This window comes from Eubalaena glacialis, chromosome 8 (genome assembly GCF_028564815.1).
Source record: "Eubalaena glacialis isolate mEubGla1 chromosome 8, mEubGla1.1.hap2.+ XY, whole genome shotgun sequence".
In the NCBI taxonomy this organism is placed as follows: domain Eukaryota; kingdom Metazoa; phylum Chordata; class Mammalia; order Artiodactyla; family Balaenidae; genus Eubalaena; species Eubalaena glacialis.
Genome location: NC_083723.1, coordinates 93,747,126 through 93,760,009, shown reverse-complemented (window position 1 = coordinate 93,760,009; position 12,884 = coordinate 93,747,126).

The window sequence follows — 12,884 nt, the reverse complement described above, 5'->3', positions numbered from 1 at the left end:
GCAAGTGAAGCTTCATCTGCATTTACAGCCGCTCCCCATGGCTCGCATTGCTGCCTGAGCTCCACCTCCTGTCAGATCAGTGGTGGTATTAGATTCTCATAGGAGCTCAAACCCTACCGTGAACTATGCATGTGACAGATCTAGGTTGCGGCTCCTTATGAGAATCTAATGCCTGATGATCTGAACTGGAGCTGAGGTGGTGATGCTAGCACTGGGGAGTGGCTGCAAATACAGATTATCATTAGCAGAGAGGTTTGACTGCACAGAGACCATAATAAATCAATTGCTTACAGACTCATATCAAAACCCTATCAGTGAGTGGCAAGTGAAAACAAGCTCAGGGCTGCCACTGATTCTACTTATGGTGAGTTGTATAATTATTTCATTATATATTACAATGTAATAATAAGAGAAATGAAGTGCACAATAAATGTAATGTGCTTGGACTATCCCGAAACCATCCGTCCACCCCGGTCCATGGAAAAATTGTCTTCCACGAAACCAGTCCCTGGTGCCAAAAAGGTTGGGGACCGCTGGTCTAAGGGATAATTTCCTAATTTCCCAGCATAGGGAACTTGAGTTCAAGCAGAGCATCGTGGTCCTCTATGAGATGAGGAAGCAAAGATAGGAGTTTGAAGCAGCTAAAGTGACTGGAATAAATATGATATAATATACTATGTTATGTTAATATTGTTATAATGTTCGTATTATATAAATGGATATATGATATATATCATTACAAGAATGTATATTGATAGTATGTATATGTTAATTTTCTTTCACATGCAGTGGTCCATGATAGTCATATCATAATTTTGAATTATACTCCTTATAAGATAAAGTGACTTTTTCTCATTTTACATATTATACATTCAATGTAATATGAATACATGTTATGTTTTTGATTACTCTTGCCTGACATAATTTGACTATTGTGTTACTTTGAATTTTTGTGTGTCTGTTTTAGAATGTCTCAAGAACAACATGTAGTTGAATTTAATTTTTAAAATCAAATCTTAGAACTAATTTGATGAGTCAAGTCCAATTTCATTTGTAATTTAACGGGATATACCTTTACTAGGTTAATCATTTATATTCTTAATTTGTAAATATATTTATTTCCTATTATTTCTCTCATTTTATGTGAGGAAAATAATTATATATATATGAGTATATATTATATATATCTTTTATATTCGTTTTTAAAAATTTTCTCCAATGCTTTAGAAAATGTGTACAGTTTATAATCCTTATAAAAGATATCAAAGTTCTCAAGAGCATTTTAAAGTTTATTTAATTGTTTGAGTCTTCTTTTTTTTTAATAGATTTATTTTATTTCTGGCTGCGTTGGGTCTTCGTTGCTGCACACGGGCTTTCTCTAGTTGCCGCGAGCGGAGGCTATTCTTCGTTGCGGTGCGTGGGCTTCTCATTGCGGTGGCTTCTCTTGTTGTGGAGCACAGGCTCTAGGCGCGCAGGCTTCAGTAGTTGCGACATATGGGCTCAGTAGATGTGGCTTGTGAGCTCTAGAGCGCAGGCTCAGTAGTTGTGGAACACGGGCTTAATTGCTCTGCAGCATGTGGGATCTTCCCGGACCAGGGCTCGAACCCATGTTCCCTGCATTGGCAGGTGGATTCTTAACCACTGCCCCACCAGGGAAGCCCCTGTTTGAATCTTCTTTAATCAGGAAAATTTTACTCCCTTCCCAGTAATTCCCCACACATACACACTACTCAAGCTTTGACAATATTACTGGTATTTCTGATACTGATTATAGGTATTACGTATTTTTAATAATATAGATTTTCATTTAAGAGTAATTACTGTATTACATTTAGTTTTAAACCCAGATTTATGTATAATCTAATCATTTCAACCCTTTAATTGCTACTAATACTCATTACTATTTCCAACCTCCAGTCAATGCGTTTGCTGTGTCCTTTGGTGAAAAACATTTCTCCATTTGAAGCTAAGATCTCTAATCAGCAGAGATCAAAATTGAAGAAGAGGAAGCAAAAATTCTGCAAGTGTGTTGTTAGTTTTAATAATGAGAGGCTTCACTTCCACTTCTATCCCTAAATTCCTAGATTCACATATTATGGCTTTGAGAGAAACAATGCTATTGGTCTTTGTTTCTGAGTATATACTACATCGTGTAAGATTAATCTTCAAAAATGTCAGGTTACTATCACCCCTCTAGTGCCATGACTTGATCATTGGGTGACTATCTAACCAGATGCTTTTGGATTACAGGGCTTATGATAATGCTGGTGAATTCCATATACATGAGTCATTGCCACATTTATTTTGCTATGAAATGAGTTCCTTGGCCAGGAGCAGTGTTGCTTATGCCATGGCAATGAATAAGGCATTTATAAGCTTATGAATAATGGGGCTTGTAGAAGCCTTGTGGACAAGGAAAAAAATCCATATCCAAAATAAGGGTGTATTCTAATGAGGGCAGATCTCTGCCCCAGCCAAGACAGAAGGCGTACAATAAACCTACAGCCAGGTGTCTGGCTCATCTCTATTGGGAGGATCAACACTGGTCTCTGAGAAGCTCAGTTCCAGGTCAGAATCTTATATGTGATCTTTTAGGCCCAACCATAGGCAATTACAAAGGCTCTGTCTGACCACATGGGGGATATGTTCCTTCCCCACACCAGACTTGGTGCACTGTCAGTGCATTACAGTTTTCTGGAGGGAGTTGCTGGCCCCCAGACCCCTCAAGACCAGAACATGCTCGTGTGTATATCTGTATTCCTAGCACAGGGGCCACAGTTAGGAGGCCTCCTTATGGGGGAGGGGTATCTTGGTTGAGCCATTTTTTTCACCCTGACTCAATACTTTTCCACTCCTAGCCATCCCCCTCTCCTCCTTCCCATGATGAATTTATTCTAATATTCCTATATCCCTAAACATTCGTGTTTTCTTAAATTTTATTGGAGTATAGTTGATTTACAATGTTGTGTTAGTTTCAGTTGTACAGCAAAGTGATTCAGTTATACATATACATATATTCATTCTTTTTCAGATTCTTTTTTCATATAGGTTATCACAAGAGTATTGAGTGGAGTTCCCTGTGCTATACAGTAGGTCCTTGTTGGTTATCTATCTTATATATAGTAGTGTGTGTATGTTAATCCCAAGCCCCTGATTTATCCTTTCCCCCATGTTTCACCTTTGGTAACCATAAATTTGTTTTCAATATTTGTAAGTCTATTTCAGTTTTGTAAATAAGTTCATTTGTATCATTTTTAAATTAGATTTCACATATGAGTGATATTATATGATATTTGTCTTTCTCTATCTGACTTACTTTACTTAGTATGATAATCTCTAGGTCCATTCATGTTGCTGCAAATGGCATTATTTTGTTCTTTTTTACAGCTGAGTAACATTCCATTGTATATATGTACCACATCTTCTTTATCCATTCATCTGTTGATGGACATTTAGGTTGCTTCCATGTCTTGGCTATTGTAAATAGTACTGCAGTGAACATTGGGGTGCATGTATCTTTTCGAATTATGGTTTTCTCTGGATATATGCCCAGGAGTGGGATTGCTGGAGCATATGGTAGTTCTATTTTTAGTTTTTAAGGAACCTCTATACTGTTCTCCATAGTGGTTGTTCCAATTTACATTCCCACTAACAGTGTAGGAAGGTTCCCTTTCTCCACACCCTCTCCAGCATTTACTGTTTGTAGACTTTTTGATGATGGCAATTCTGACTGGTGTGAGGTGATACCTCATTGTGGTTTTGATTTGCATTTCTCTGATAATTAGTGATATTGAGCATCTTTTCATGTGCTTTTTGGCCATCTGTATGGGTTCTTTGGAGAAATGTCTATTTAGATCTTCTGCCCATTTTTTGTTTGGGTTGTTTGTTTTTTTGACATGGAGCTGCACAAGCTGTTTGTATATCTTGGAGATTAATCCCTTGTCTGTCGCTTCATTTGCAAATATTTTCTCCCATTCCATAGGTTGTCTTTTCCTTTTATTTATTGTTTCTTTCCTGTGCAGAAGCTTTTAAGTTTAATTAGGTCCCATTTGTTTATTTTTGTTTTTATTTTCATTACTCTAGGAGGTGGATCAAAAAAGATATTGCTGTGATCTATGTCAAAGAGTGTTCTGCCTATGTCTTCCTCTAAGAGTTTTTTAGTGCCCAGCCTTACATTTAGGTCTTTGGTCAGTATTGAATCCAAGTCTTGGTTATCTAAACAAGTAAACTGTTGAAGCCATTTTCAGCTGCATAAGCTAATCCATTAAATTAAAAATGTCAGTAAATGCACCCATATCAAGAAATTTGGTCCAATCCAGCATTATATTCCTTCCTCCATTTGGTCTAAGACCCTTAGAATCCATCCCCATACATATTCCCCCCAGGTTAACTTTTGCATTTTTCCGCCTGGAATAACCAACATGGGACTCTAGTTTTATATCTAGAAACAACAAAGAGGGTTGGAATGGATCTTGAGAAAATCATGATTCCCCTTGCAGAGCAACTTCCCCAAAGGAACTTATTACTGGGTCTTCAAGCAACAAAAGCTAGTATCCTCACATAAGATACAGGAGGACAGATAGCTTCTACTGTTAAGGGAAACCGAGAGAGCCTTGGGATGTTCAAGAGTCTCATCTTCCTCTGAGTCCCCCAATGTGTCCTCAACTTTGATATTCCAAATATAATTGCCCAAACTTTTGCATGTAAATCTTAGCAAGTTTGAATTCATTCTATGTTGTAATTATGCAACATACCCAATTAAATCTTGAGTCTAATTTTCAATGAGGATGGGCTTGTAGCTATAAGAAATAAAACTTCTTTTAGGGTCATCACAGAATCTCCTTGGTTCCCTGATGTTGGCTTGAACTGGGAACTTAAAGTTCTGAGATTGACATTTTCTTTCTGTAGGTTCTCTAATATAGCCAAAAGGAACTCTCCAACTCCTTTGTCCTATAGCCATATTATTTCTGTAACAGTCAAGTTCAGCAGCTACTTGATTCCCCAAAATACTTTGTCAGCAAGCATTCCATTACCACCAGTGATAGGTTATAATTTGATTAGTCCTGGTGCCATGGTATACCCATGTCCAGTTGGCGGGAGCTTAGCGCTGAATTCAAGATCAAGGATACAACAAACCAATCCCATTCTGATGTGATAGCAAGTACTATATTAGTCAGAGTCAAGTCAGGAACATAGAAATCACACTAGCTATTTTAACTGAAAGAATGTAATATAAGAAAAGTTGTTACACAGGCACTGGAGGACTAAAAGGGCAAACAAGAACACTGAGGCAATGTGAATTAGTAATGGCAGGAAGCAGCAACCAACTCTAAGCCAGAAGAACAAAAGAAAGATGTTGGAAACATCTGAACCTGCAGAGCTAGGACCCTGACCTCTGAAGAGATGGCACTCTTGACTACTGCCAACACTCCATTTTCTCAGAGAAGGGATCCCACCAAAGATGGGATTCAGACCTCTGAGGAGGGTCCCTCTGTGGCAAAATGAGGCTCGTCTGGGAATGTGGAATGAAACAGCCTACTAGAACCATCTGCCCTTTCTGAGGTGAAGGGATGTTTCTGAGAGGCGCTGACAGGAACAATAAGCAAGCAGGAAGAAACAAGTCCCTCCTCTTTGCTCCAGCTTCCTAGTCTCCCTCAAGCGCCCCCTATTGGCATTGCCACCCGGTAAAGGAGAAATGTAGTTTGCAGAGTCTCAGCTTCAGAATTATAAAGCTGGTTATAGAAGCTGGGCTTAGAGCTGAGAGACAAGGTTAATATTTGACACAATGTCCTCACAATTCTTAAGCTCTTAATTTTGATTCATCTCCTGGTAGGTTGGAATTAATCTTCACATAATTTCAACATCATATTTTTGCATACTTTTTTGTGCATTTGAATTCCAAGAATATTATTCTCTTGCCTTTGCTAACAAATTACAATTTTAGTATTTATAAAAATCTTGGGTTATATAGTTTTTCTACTAAAAATTCCTTAGCTGTTATTCTATAATATTCAGGAATTTAGTGTTGTAGAGGAGAGTTTGAAGGCTAAAAATTTTTGTTTCTTTGTAGGTAGTCCATTTTCCTCTTGAATGGTGATTGAATTGGTTTTATTCTTAATGATCAAAACATTAACTAGGATATGCCTGGGGGTCTCTGCATTCATTTGGTTTGGAATGAAGTGACCCTCTTTCAATCTGTACCACAGTTTCTCTTTGGCTTGGAGATTTATTCTCATATTTTGTCATCAATTACTGCATCATTTTTGTTTGGTCTAGTTTCTTCTTCAAACACAGCAATTATCTATATGCTGGCTTTCCAGTCTTTCTCTTAGGTATCTATCATTTTATTTCTTATTGTTTTGTGTATTTTTTTCCTTTTCCTTTGATGTCTGGGAGAGCTGTTAAAATATATCCTTTATATCACTGATTCTATTTTCTGCAATATCACTTCTGCTCAGGGCTGCTATTCCATTTTTATTTCCTTGCAGTCCTTCCTGATTACAACTTGTATTTCCCTCTTATCTTGTTGCCTTTTAATATTATTCGGTTTTCTTTTTATGAATCCCAACTCCTGTTTCATAAACGCCATGCCTCCTGGCAATCTGTTGCAGATGCCATGCTTTTTTCCTGAAATTTTCTTCTGGCCATTTATTAGGTAATTTTCAGAGATATTTTCTGCTTTTAAGTCTTATAAGTATCATTTTCATTACCTTGTTCCTCAGTTCAATAGTGGGATTTCATTTTCTTTTAAGATATCTCCCAAAATAGTGTACTATATTCAAATTCCGTATCTCCCATTAGATATAGTGTATGGGTTGTTTTGAATCTTCTTGTTTTCTTCTTCTGTGACAAATATCCTTCTCTCTGCTACATCTCAAGGGTAAATTTATTTTCTCAGCTCCCAGTCTATTTCTCAGTTTCCAAAAAGATTTCTACTAGTTGTCTTCTATGATGAAATATTTCAGTATTCCTACTTCCTGGTATCTGTCCTTCTGAACGTAAAGTGTACATGAAAACTTAGAATTTCCTGCCAGCATGTTCTTCTATCAAAGTTATTCATGTTTCCTCTTCTATCTTTCCAGTTTTACTTGTGGTGATTATTCCACAGTACTGCTACTGTCAGTACTTCTCACCCTCCTACCTCCTTCCACACCAGTCCAGGTGTATTCATGGATTTGCTCTCTCTCTTTCTCTCTTCTTCAATAGAATGTATAGTCAGAGTAGATTCTAAGTCTGATTGACCCACATTAGGCAGAACACTTCCCCAACTACCCAGTTAATACATTTTCTGAATATTTGAATCTGGTTGTAGACATACCTTTTCTTCAAGAAAAAAAAAAAATTGCTACATAATATGAAGCCAGGAGTATCAAATTAGGAATGTCTAATTGTGTCTTTCTCAATCCAGCCACATGTGTGGTTCATCCCAGATTCCCTATAAATCAGAGCCCAAGGCAAGGATTATTTGGGTTGCATGAACCCAGGACAGCAAGAGTGAGGTATAAGGAAAGTGAGGTAATGAAGGAGGCCAAGTAGTGCAAAGTCATACATTCTCACACTGACAACTGCTTCACAACAGCCCCTCAACAGGTGCCTCTGCTGGGCACGTTCAAGGTCTCAGGAGAGCTTTATGGACAAACATCCTCAGAGCAGTTCATGAAATGGAGGGAGAAGGTGGGGTTTATTTGCATACTCTTCCTTGTATTTCACTTTCCATTGAACAAAGTTTACTCATGGGAGAATTAACTGTCCCCCACTTCCAGGTTGCATCATCTGGATCCTTTAGCAGCTGTTTAGAATGCCTGAAGTGTGTATTTTATTCAGATCCAGGAATTGCAGGCAAAACCAAAAGTCTGGCATGTAGGAATGGTCTGCCTGGTTGCACAGAAGTGGCCAGTGACTTGTTGGCTGCCCCAGGTGGAGATGATGCGGTCCAGGAAGATGGAAGGTCAAGTCAGTGTGGGGTGATGAATATGATTTATATGATACTTTGTTTATAATTAATAATAAACTCTTATAGAATCTGGTTTTAGGGCACCCATCAGACTTTATTTTCAATGTTGTTATTGCTTTTTAGCAACTGAGGTCAGGCTTTTTAAGTGAGAGTTTTTAGTGGGAGTCTAGTAGAAAATTGATATCAATAACTGATGGCTAGGTGTGAGAGTAACTTTTGAGATATGCATGAATATTTCAAGGAAAAGTAAGCTTCATCTCTCTATATGTACCTTATAATTATTAGTATGTCAATTTGTAAAATTACTCTAGCTGATTTATTTTTAATAAAAGGTGAACTCTAATTTATTAGTTGACATTGTTTAATTCCTTTTTCAAAGTTAAAAAGGATTTATTCTCTGCTTGAACATCTAGTATTTGACATGTCACATTTTCTGCTTATATTTTCTTTTGAGAAAGTTGGCTGATTTTGATAAAATACAGAAAGCTAATAAGCGGTATCAAGATAGACTATAAAATTACTTTGTGGTTCTGGCTGCTTTCTTAAAAAAAAATGAATGAGAAATTTTCATGTTAACATGTCACCTGTGAGTGTACAAATCATGATTTAGAATTCAGAGAACTAGATAAACTAAAATATGTCCTGTGTTAAAAGTGTTTAATATGTAATGGTATTAAGTTACTACCATTTGGAAGACTATCAGTCAAAAATAATTATGAAATTTTCTCTCTTTAATGATTATATATCATCTTGCACAAGAAAAGGCAGTGATACTGATCCACAAGGGTAGGATAGTGGTTCTGAGTTATTTTTTCAAGTACTGGTAGAAAGCGAATTGTGCAAATTAAGTTTTACCCTATGATCACATTGGCAATCATTTGAAATATGTATTTATAGTCTAAGAAAAATTCATAGGTTTCTTTGTTCAGTATTCCAGTGTAGCAAAATAAACCTAGGTACATACACTCTGCTTTAAAGTACATAAATGGACCCAGTTTTTCTCTGGATTTAAGACAGAAGAGGCCCTTTAACTGCTTAGAAATGTTTATGTCTTGTGTAGGAAAATATGAAGTAAAAGTAAGGTTTTCCCTAAACAGTTTTAACCTTGCTTTTGTTTATGTAGTTAGAGGGAAAAGAGGAAAGACTATATAAGATGGAAGAAGAGTAGAAATAAATCATGGCCAAGGGGAAGAGGAAAATGAACAGTGAAAGGAAAGATAATAAGAAAGGAACACTAAATTTAGTTGTCAGGTGTTGGAAATCAGTATTAAAAATTTAAAGCACCAGAACCAGAGCATGATTACCTACCTCGAACATGGAGAAGCCCTTTATTGCATTGTTTTTAATTTTAAAAATTCAGAATATTCAAAATACATTTTCCCCCAATAGCCAGTAATTCATATTTTAATGCTCATCCAATTAAGAAACATATACATCCCAAGTTCCTGGACTATTGCATTTTTCATCAACAAAAGCAATTTTTACCAAAGATGTGTTTTCTACCTAAGCAACGTAATATCACGTTCTACTGTGTGAAAACAGATAATATGTGAAGTTATGCTGTACATTTCCTCTCAGAATCTGACTGTAAAATGTGACCTTTACTGAAAGCTGGCATTATGTACAGATATTTTGATATCTCAATTCATGAAAACATTTCTTAACAAATTGAAAGCAGTGACCTGTCTCTACTCTAATAAATATATGTATATATTTCACATACACACACACATATATATATATATAAAATATAAAGTAGAATCTTTCAAGCTAAGGGGAGAAGGTGGAAGAAGGGTCACCAAATCATGTTAGAGAAACTACATTGAAAAGCAATGCAAAAAGCGAAGCAATGAACCATTTTCATTCTGTAATGAAAACTTTTCATAGATAAGATAAAAAATAATGAAGAACTTCATTTCTTAGATTCTGGTTTTTCTTTAAAAATGTGCTTTAGCTGCACTTCATTTCACATACCTGAGTAGTCATACATTCCTTCATGTAGCAATATTTGCCTTCTAGCATCAGCTTTTAGGAAATCTACCAGGACAACTCACATGAAAAATGTATATTCCTACAAAGAAGGAATATACATTCCGTTTTTTTTTTAACCAAATGACTCGTTTCACTTGTTTAAAAAAAAAAAAAAAACTAACAGGCTTTTCCAATTTTTTAATATTTCTGGTAGTAGAAAGAGGTTTTCAGTTACCCGACAGATACACCTTATCTCATACTGCAATTCTCTCAGGCAATGCATACGCATTTTGTGTCCTTTCACAGTGCAGTTCACCTGGAGACAAAAGCAAGAAGAATTTGTTTCACTTGAGCTATTCCCTTTTAACATACGCTTTCCAGCTGACTAAAGTTATCTTCAAAATTGTAACAGTCAAAAGGGCATCAGCCATAACCATCACAATTGTTATGGATTTTTTTTCGCATTTTAATGCTTAATAAAAAGAGAAACTTGTTATAATTTGTTCATTAATATTCTAGCATTCATAATTTACCATGTACATATATAGTCCTACAATTACCTACAAATTAGCTTTATTAAAAGATACCTGATTTTAAAATATCATGCTCAAAAAAATACCTCCTATGAAATATGACCACCGGAGAAAAAAATGAATTCTTATGTTGCCATTTTAAATAAGAATATCTCATTGGCCTTGCTGTTAAAAGAACAATAGAAGACTAATTAGCTCAACTATGTATTAGTCCCAGCGAGGAAACCCCAAAGCCCACAGTAATTTTGACACAGATGTATGCCACATGATACCTTTATTATATGCTAATGATATTTGACCAGGAAACATAATCAAAACTTTATAAAAAATTGGTTAGAACAATTTCATCATTAAAAAAAGCTTTATGTTCACTATAAGTTCTTCTAACATTTTTGCTAATTTAATTATGTTCTGTGCATCTGTTTAATAGATCAATTTAACGTATTTTTCACCTGAAGTGACTATTTTAACATCACTAAAATGACCACTTATGTTCTGAAGGATACAGAACTGTAGACAGTCAGCTGACAAAGAATTCAGGTTTTTATTAGTCTTTTTCCTATGATTGTTACTGCATTGAATAAAGATACATCATGACTGCCCAAGATTTTCATCAAGAGGTACAAATTTATTTAACGTATTAGGCAGAAGTGTTTTTGGCAGTGGTGTTGGTGGTTGCTTTCGGCCAGCATCAGGTATATAGCTAGAAAATTTCCTATGGTCCCCTCTATGTTCTATGTCTATTCTGCTGAAGTTCTGAGAGGTCAGAAGCTATTTCTACTCTGTTTACCACTGTTGGTTTAACATCTAGCATTGCATCCAGCCTTTAGTCAATATTTATTGAATATGTTTATTATTGAATAAATGAAGAAAGGAATGGTAACTTCTGAATTATGAGGAGCTACAAAGCAGGCATCCGTTTTAAGAAATTTTCCTTATGTGTCCTGTACCTTGATGTCTTGGACAATTAAACATCAAATAAAAATTATGTGATAATGATGATGGAAAATGATGAAATAGTGATTATTGTTCTCAGCCTTGGCTTGACTTCGCATCACCTGGGGATTTTAAAAAATACTGTTGCCTGGTTTCCACAGCAGTTCTGTGCTAATTGGTCTGGGGTGTGGCCTGGGCACTGAGATTTTTTAAATCTCTCCAAGTAGTTCTAGTGAGCAGCTAAGATTGAGAGCCACTGTTATACATGATGATATGATGATGACTATGAGGAAGAAGAGAAATTTCAGGATATCTACCTTATAATCTTAATTTATGAAAATAAAAAGGGGTTTTTTTTTCATGAAAAACCACTTTTAAGTAATATAACAAATCCATTCCATTTCTGCTTGACATACCAGCACACACACACACACACACACACACACACGCACACACACACACACACACACAGAGAGAAATACAACCTTAAGCACTTTCCTTTCTCCTTTTCAAGAAGTGTTTAAGAAACCTGAACCTATAACTCAGAAGCTCAGCTCCATGCTATCCCCACGTGCCTTTGGTCTCTGGATCCAGGAAATGGATTTCTGTCTTGTCCCTGCATGTGTAAATCTTTGCTTTGAAACACTTTTTTAAGTTAATTAATTAATTTTATTTTTATTGAGCTATAATTGACATATGACACTGTGTAAGTTTAAGGTGTACAGTGTGTTCCTTTGATACATTTATATGTTGCAGTACGATTACCACTATATAACACTTACATATGGGATCTAAAAAAGCTTTGAAACGCTTTGACTTGACTTATGCCCCTTGTCCTGTGAGCAGGGTTCTTGCTTGCTTTCTCTCACTTCTCAAGAGCCCAAATCCTCCTCTTTCTACTCTCCAGAAACTCTTTAATTTTTTCAGAAATACTATAGCTTTGGGGCCAGGATTACCAAGGAGCAGAGTTGATAGCCACCTACAAAGTATAATTTATGGATCTACAAATAGCCCCCATGAAACACATCCCAAAATATCCACTAAAGTACCTCTGCTGGAGATGATTTTACTTCTGTTCAATTTGACAAATTTGCTGAGTATTCTAGGGTTATGATTATGGAAGCCATTTTTTCCAAACTAACAGTTGGGATTGACCTTCAGAGGATCTAGCAGTAGGAGAGGATATTTGATGCCAAACTCACTAAATCCAAAGTTAACTAAAACAGTTTTGCCTAAAGTACTCTTTTGGTCATAAAATAGGTCATTGTTCTTAAAGCAGGAGTTTTTTATTGCATCTCAGAACAGGGGAAAACTCTTTTGGTCCCAACGCCAGAACTGTTTAGAAAAAATGAAAACAAAAAACTATGGAAACTGTTCAGGAAAGGAGCAGTATTTAAAACACAATATTTCATCTGTAATCTTTTCATTTATTGACTGTGAAAATGGGAAAAATATTTTTTCTCTGCAAAATTTTCTTATCTGTACATTGA